This window comes from Ambystoma mexicanum, chromosome 10 (genome assembly GCF_040938575.1).
Source record: "Ambystoma mexicanum isolate Mex_15411 chromosome 10, UKY_AmexF1_1, whole genome shotgun sequence".
Classification (NCBI taxonomy): domain Eukaryota; kingdom Metazoa; phylum Chordata; class Amphibia; order Caudata; family Ambystomatidae; genus Ambystoma; species Ambystoma mexicanum.
This window is the reverse complement of record NC_090932.1, coordinates 585190116-585196286: the sequence shown is the minus strand read 5'-3', so window position 1 is coordinate 585196286 and position 6171 is coordinate 585190116.

The window sequence follows — 6171 nt, the reverse complement described above, 5'->3', positions numbered from 1 at the left end:
AAACCGCAGCTCTTGCTTCTTGAATTCATAGCCTCCCCATCAGCACTGGCAGAGGAAACATTAGACATCTCGTCCTCCCTGTCCTCGTGGTCGCGATGGATCAGTGCGGCGGCAGAACCGTCGGTTCTGCCAGTGAGAGCAGCCCCACCACCTTCCGCACTGTCCTCAGAAGTGATAGCGTCAAGCTGCGCTTCTTGCCACGCCACGATTCTTTGGATCATTTCCAATTTCGTGCCTTGAGAGGAAACCCCTCTCTCCGCACACATCTTTTTTAGTGTTTCTGATTTAGAAGCATTCAAAGTTAACAAGGTACTTGTTTCCATACTGTGTGATAGGACTATGGCCTTTTTAAAGTTATATTACAACAATTCACTACGTGTACTGGTTGGAATAACCTGAAATGCCTTAGTTCGAGCGCAACACTGGATACCTTCAGTCGTATCCCACCGCTGCCACCAATTTGTTAAGACGGATTTCTGAACTCTGTCCTGGTGGCGCAGAAGTTCAGAAGGCCAACCTAATTACTTGGAACAGGGTAACCTCTGGACGAGCCAGACCAATCAAGGTAGCGATCGCGGCGGTCAAGACTAGATCTCAAGAGGGGTGAGGGTGACTGAAAGCCTGCAATGAGCACACAAAACCAGAACACTTACAAACTACTCCAAACAGGTGTTATATCAAAAATATATACACATTTATTTTAAGGCCTTTAAAACAACGACAGTAGCGAGAAAAGCACAATATCACAATATTAAACCAACACATACCATATCAACACAATATATATACAAATACTACAGTCGCAAGCGTTTAAAGCACGAAATATGTAGTCCACCTGAAAGGGAAGGAAAACAGGCAGTGCGATAATGCTTTCGACTCAGTTCGCCTTCATAGGCACCTAACTAGATGGAAGTCCGAGCCCTGCGAAGAGTGGAGCCTGGTGCTCAAAGTACCTGCACGCGCTGGTGCCAACGGGCAAAAGGAGAAGCTCTTCGAAGGAAGTCAGGCAGTTCGGGTTAGTGCACAGCAGAAGAAGAACAGGGTCCGCAACTCAAGCGCAGCCTCCACAGCGGGCAGAAGCAGAGCGCGAGTACGGGCGAAAAGGGTGCTGTTTTACACAGCGGGGAAAAGCAATGGGCTACTGCAGGAGGGCGACCAGATCCTAGCTATGCTACTCACCGGTCCCCGAAGCAAGCAGTCCCAGGCTTCTCCACGTTAGTTTCAGCAGCTGGCAGGTTCAGAAGAGCAGGGAACGCTTTGTAGTCGTGTAGAGCAAAAAGACGTCCCAATCGACGAAACCGGCACAGTTTGTTGCCGCAGCAGGACAACGGAGCGGCCGTGCGTATCTGAGTCAAAAGTACACTCCTCCCTTCAGACCTGGGAACGCCAAGTGCACGAAGCGTGGGAGAGTGACAAGGACTCGAGATACTGCACAACCTGGCGGCGGTTGCAGAGCCAGACTCCTTTGTAAGCTGGTCAGTCAACTGGATGGCCCAGAGACGCTTCCGAAGGCTTACTTGGCAGGAGATGGTTGAAGATGCCAGGAATAGCTGTTACTGCTATCCCAAAGGTCGAAGCACCAGTACAGGCCATCTGGTTCGATCAAAGGAGGACAGGGACTTTCAGGACGACAGCAGTGCAAAGGAGGATTCCTTCAGCGGGTCACCAGCGATTCCTCGGTCCAGCCTCTTGGTTGCAGGATACTTGGCTCCTGTATTCCTTCGTTCGTGAGAACTCAGGAGATCGACATGGTAGTGGTGTTTCCAGCCTCCTCTTATCCATGGTTCCCTTCGCGCCAAAACGGAGGGGAGCCAATGGGAGATCCGCTCATCAACACACATACCATACGTGGACCAATCACGGACCACGGTGGTCCCAAGCATTCACACCACCCTAGACTCTCTGGCACCCAGGATGTGTATTGGGACCAGACATCCCAGCCCACACCCTGGAGGCACACAAACGACATGTAGAAGCCCGCGAAAGCATCCGTGTTTCGCGGGAAAGTACATGCCCAAATAAGGAAGGTTTCCAGGTCGCTGGACCTGGGGAAGGTGAAGGGAGCAAGACGGTCAGTGGACAGGACAAAGGAGCCTCGTGGTCTGGCCATTTTGGGGAGCCAGGCCACCATTTTGGGTTCAGTGCAAAAACGTGCTCAGAACGCCAAAAGGAGCTCAAAATATACAAAACGATTGCTGCCACCATTCCAGTCCCTGAATGACTTGCACCGATCAAATACCATCCTAAACGAGTATCTAGGGCCTGTAGAAGGCTAGAGACCCAAGAGAGCTGTAACTTAGCTTACAGTGCCCTCTTGTGTCGTGTTGCACTAAAGCTGCGACACGATAAAAGAAACTATGGGAAACAACGTTCCCCGGTACTGACTGTCTTAAGGGCATGTCAGTTTCCCCGTAAGAAAGGAGCGAAAGCCCAGAGAAGTGCGGCAGAAGGCTGTACTTCTCTGGCAAAGTCAAGAACAAGGTTAAAAACAATAGCAAAAAGTTTAGGGGTTGCCACATGGAAGGAAGATTACCTACAATTACGAAATCTTTCCTAACAGGAAGCATCTCAGGTTTGATATTAGAAGCATTGAGATATCACATCTCATGCTATAGGAAGGGTCTCAGGAATGGAATGGGAAGGAGTTGGATATCACATCTCATGCTAAAGGAAGGGTCTCAGTTTTGGTAGAAGCATTGAGATATCACATCTCATGCTATAGGAAGGGTCTCAGGATTGGAATGGGAAGGAGTTGGATATCACATCTCATGCCATAGGAAGGGTCTCAGGTTTGGTATAAGCATTGAGATATCACATTGGTCTCAGGATTGGATTGGGAAGGAGTTGGATATCACATCTCATCCAATAGGAAGGATCTCAGGATTGGAATGGGGAGGATTTGGATATCACATCTCTTGCTATAGGAAGGGTCTCAGGTTTTTTATCAGAAACATTGAGATATCACATCTCATGCTATAGGAAGGGTTTCAGGATTGGAATGGGAAGGAGTTGGATATCACATCTCATGTTATAGGAAGGGTCTCAGGATTGGAATGGGAAGGATTTGGATATCACATCTCTTGCTATAGGAAGGGTCTCAGGTTTTTTATTAGAAACATTGAGATATCACATCTCATGCTAAAGGAAGAGTTTCAGGATTCGAATGGGAAGGATTTGGATATCATATCTCATGTTATAGGACGGGTCCCAGGTTTGGTATTAGAAGCATTGAGATATCACATCTCATGGTATAGGAAGGGTCTCAGGATTGGAATGGGAAGGAGTTGGATATCACATCTTATGCTATAGGAAGGGTCTCAGGATTGGTATTACAAGCATTGTGATATTACATCTCATGCTATAGGAAGGGTCTCAGGATTGGATTGGGAAGGAGTTGGATATCACATCTCATGCTATAGGAAGGGTCTCAGGTTTCTAATGGGAAGGATTTGTACATCACATCTCTTGCTATAGGAAGGGCCTCAGGTTTGGTATGAGAAACATTGAGATATCACATCTCATGCTATCGGAAGGGTCAAAGGATTGGAATGGGAAGGAGTTGGATATCACATCTCAAGCTATCTCAGGATTGGAATGGGAAGGAGTTTGATATCACATCTCAAGCTATAGGAAGGGTCTCAGGTTTGGAAGGGGAAGGATTTGGATCTCACATCTCATGTTTTAGGACGGGTCTCAGGTTTGGTATTAGAAACATTGAGATATCACATCTCATGGTATAGGAAGGGTCTCAGGATTGGAATGGGAAGGAGTTGGATATCACATCTCATGCTATAGGAAGGGTCTCAGGTTTGGTAGAAGCATTGAGATATCACATCTCATGCTATAGGAAGGGTCTCAGGATTGGAATGGGAAGGAGTTGGATATCACATCTCATGCTAAAGGAAGGGTCTCAGTTTTGGTAGAAGCATTGAGATATCACATCTCATGCTATAGGAAGTGTCTCAGGATTGGAATGGGAAGGAGTTGGATATCACATCTCATGCCATATGAAGGGTCTCAGGTTTGGTATAAGCATTGAGATATCACATTGGTCTCAGGATTGGAATGGGAAGGAGTTGGATATCACATCTCATCCAATAGGAAGGGTCTCAGGTTTGGAATGGGAAGGAATTGGATATCACATCTCATGTTATAGGAAGGATCTCAGGATTGGAATGGGAAGGATTTGGATATCACATCTCTTGCTATAGGAAGGGTCTCAGGTTTTTTATTAGAAATATTGAGATATCACATCTCATGCTATAAGAAGGGTTTCAGGATTGGAATGGGAAGGAGTTGGATATCTCATCTCATGTTATAGGAAGGGTCTCAGGAGTGGAATGGGAAGGATTTGGATATCACATCTCTTGCTATAGGAAGGGTCTCAAGTTTTTTATTAGAAACATTTAGATATCACATCTCATGCTAAAGGAAGGGTTTCAGGATTGGAATGGGAAGGATTTGGATATCATATCTCATGTTATAGGACAGGTCCCAGGTTTGGTATTAGAAGCATTGAGATATCACATCTCATGGAATAGGAAGGGTCTCAGGATTGGAATGGGAAGGAGTTGGATATCCCTTCTCATGCTATAGGAAGGGTCTCAGGTTGGAATGGGAAGGAGTTGGATATCACATCTCATGTTATAGGAAGTGTCTCAGGATTGGAATGGGAAGGATTTGGATATCATATCTCTTGCTATAGGAAGGGTCTCATGTTTTTTATTAGAAACATAGAGATAACACATCTCATGATATAGGAAGGGTTTCAGGATTGGAATGGGAAGGATTTGGATATCACATCTCATGCTAAAGGAAGGGTCTCAGGTTTGGAAGGGGAAGGATTTGGATATCACATCTCTTGCTATAGGAAGGGTCTCAGTTTTTTATTAGAAACATTGAGATATCAGATCTCATGCTTTAGGAGGGGTTTCAGGATTGAAATGGGAAGGATTTGGATATCACATCTCTTGCTATAGGAAGGGTCTCAGTTTTGTATTAGAAACATTGAGATATCACATCTCATGGTATAGGAAGGGTGTCAGGATTGGAATGGGAAGGTGTTGAATATCACATCTCATCCAATAGGAAGGGTCTCAGGTTTGGAATGGCAAATAATTGGGTATCACATCTCATGTTATAGGAAGGATCTCAGGATTGGAATGGGAAGGATTTGGATATCACATCTCTTGCTATAGGAAGGGTTTTAGGATTGGAATGGGAAGGAGTTGGATATCCCTTCTCATGCTATAGGAAGGGTCTCAGGTTGGAATGGGAAGGAGTTGGATATCACATCTCATGCTATAGGAAGATCTCGGGTTTGGTATTAGAAGCATTGAGATATCACATCTCATGCTATCGGAAGGATCTCAGGTTTGGTATTAGAAGCATTGAGATATCACATCTCATGCTATCAGAAGGGTCTCAGGATTGGAATGGGAAGGAGTTGGATATCACATCTCATGCTAAAGGAAGGGTCTCAGTTTTGGTAGAAGCATTGAGATATCACATCTCATGCTATAGGAAGGGTCTCAGGATTGGAATGGGAAGGAGTTGGATATCACATCTCATGCCATAGGAAGGGTCTCAGGTTTGGTATAAGCATTGAGATATCACATTGGTCTCAGGATTGGATTGGGAAGGAGTCGGATATCACATCTCATGCTAAAGGGAGGGTCTCAGGTTTGGAAGTGGAAGGATTTGGATATCACATCTCATGTTATAGGAAGGATCTCAGGTTTGATATTAGAAGCATTGAAATATCACATCTCATGCTATAGGAAGGGTCTCAGGATTGGAATGGGAAGGAGTTGGATATCACATCTCATGCCATAGGAAGGGTCTCAGGTTAGGTATAAGCATTGAGATATCACATTGGTCTCAGGATTGGATTGGGAAGGAGTTGGATATCACATCTCATGCCATAGGAAGGGTTTCAGGATTGGAATGGGAAGGAGTTGGATATCACATCTCATGTTATAGGAAGGGTCTCAGGATTGGAATGGGAAGGATTTGGATATCACATCTCTTGCTATAGGAAGGGTCTCAGGTTTTTTATTAGAAACATTGAGATATCACATCTCATGCTAAAGGAAGGGTTTCAGGATTGGAATGGGAAGGATTTGGATATCATATCTCATGTTATAGGACGGGTCCCAGGTTTGGTATTAG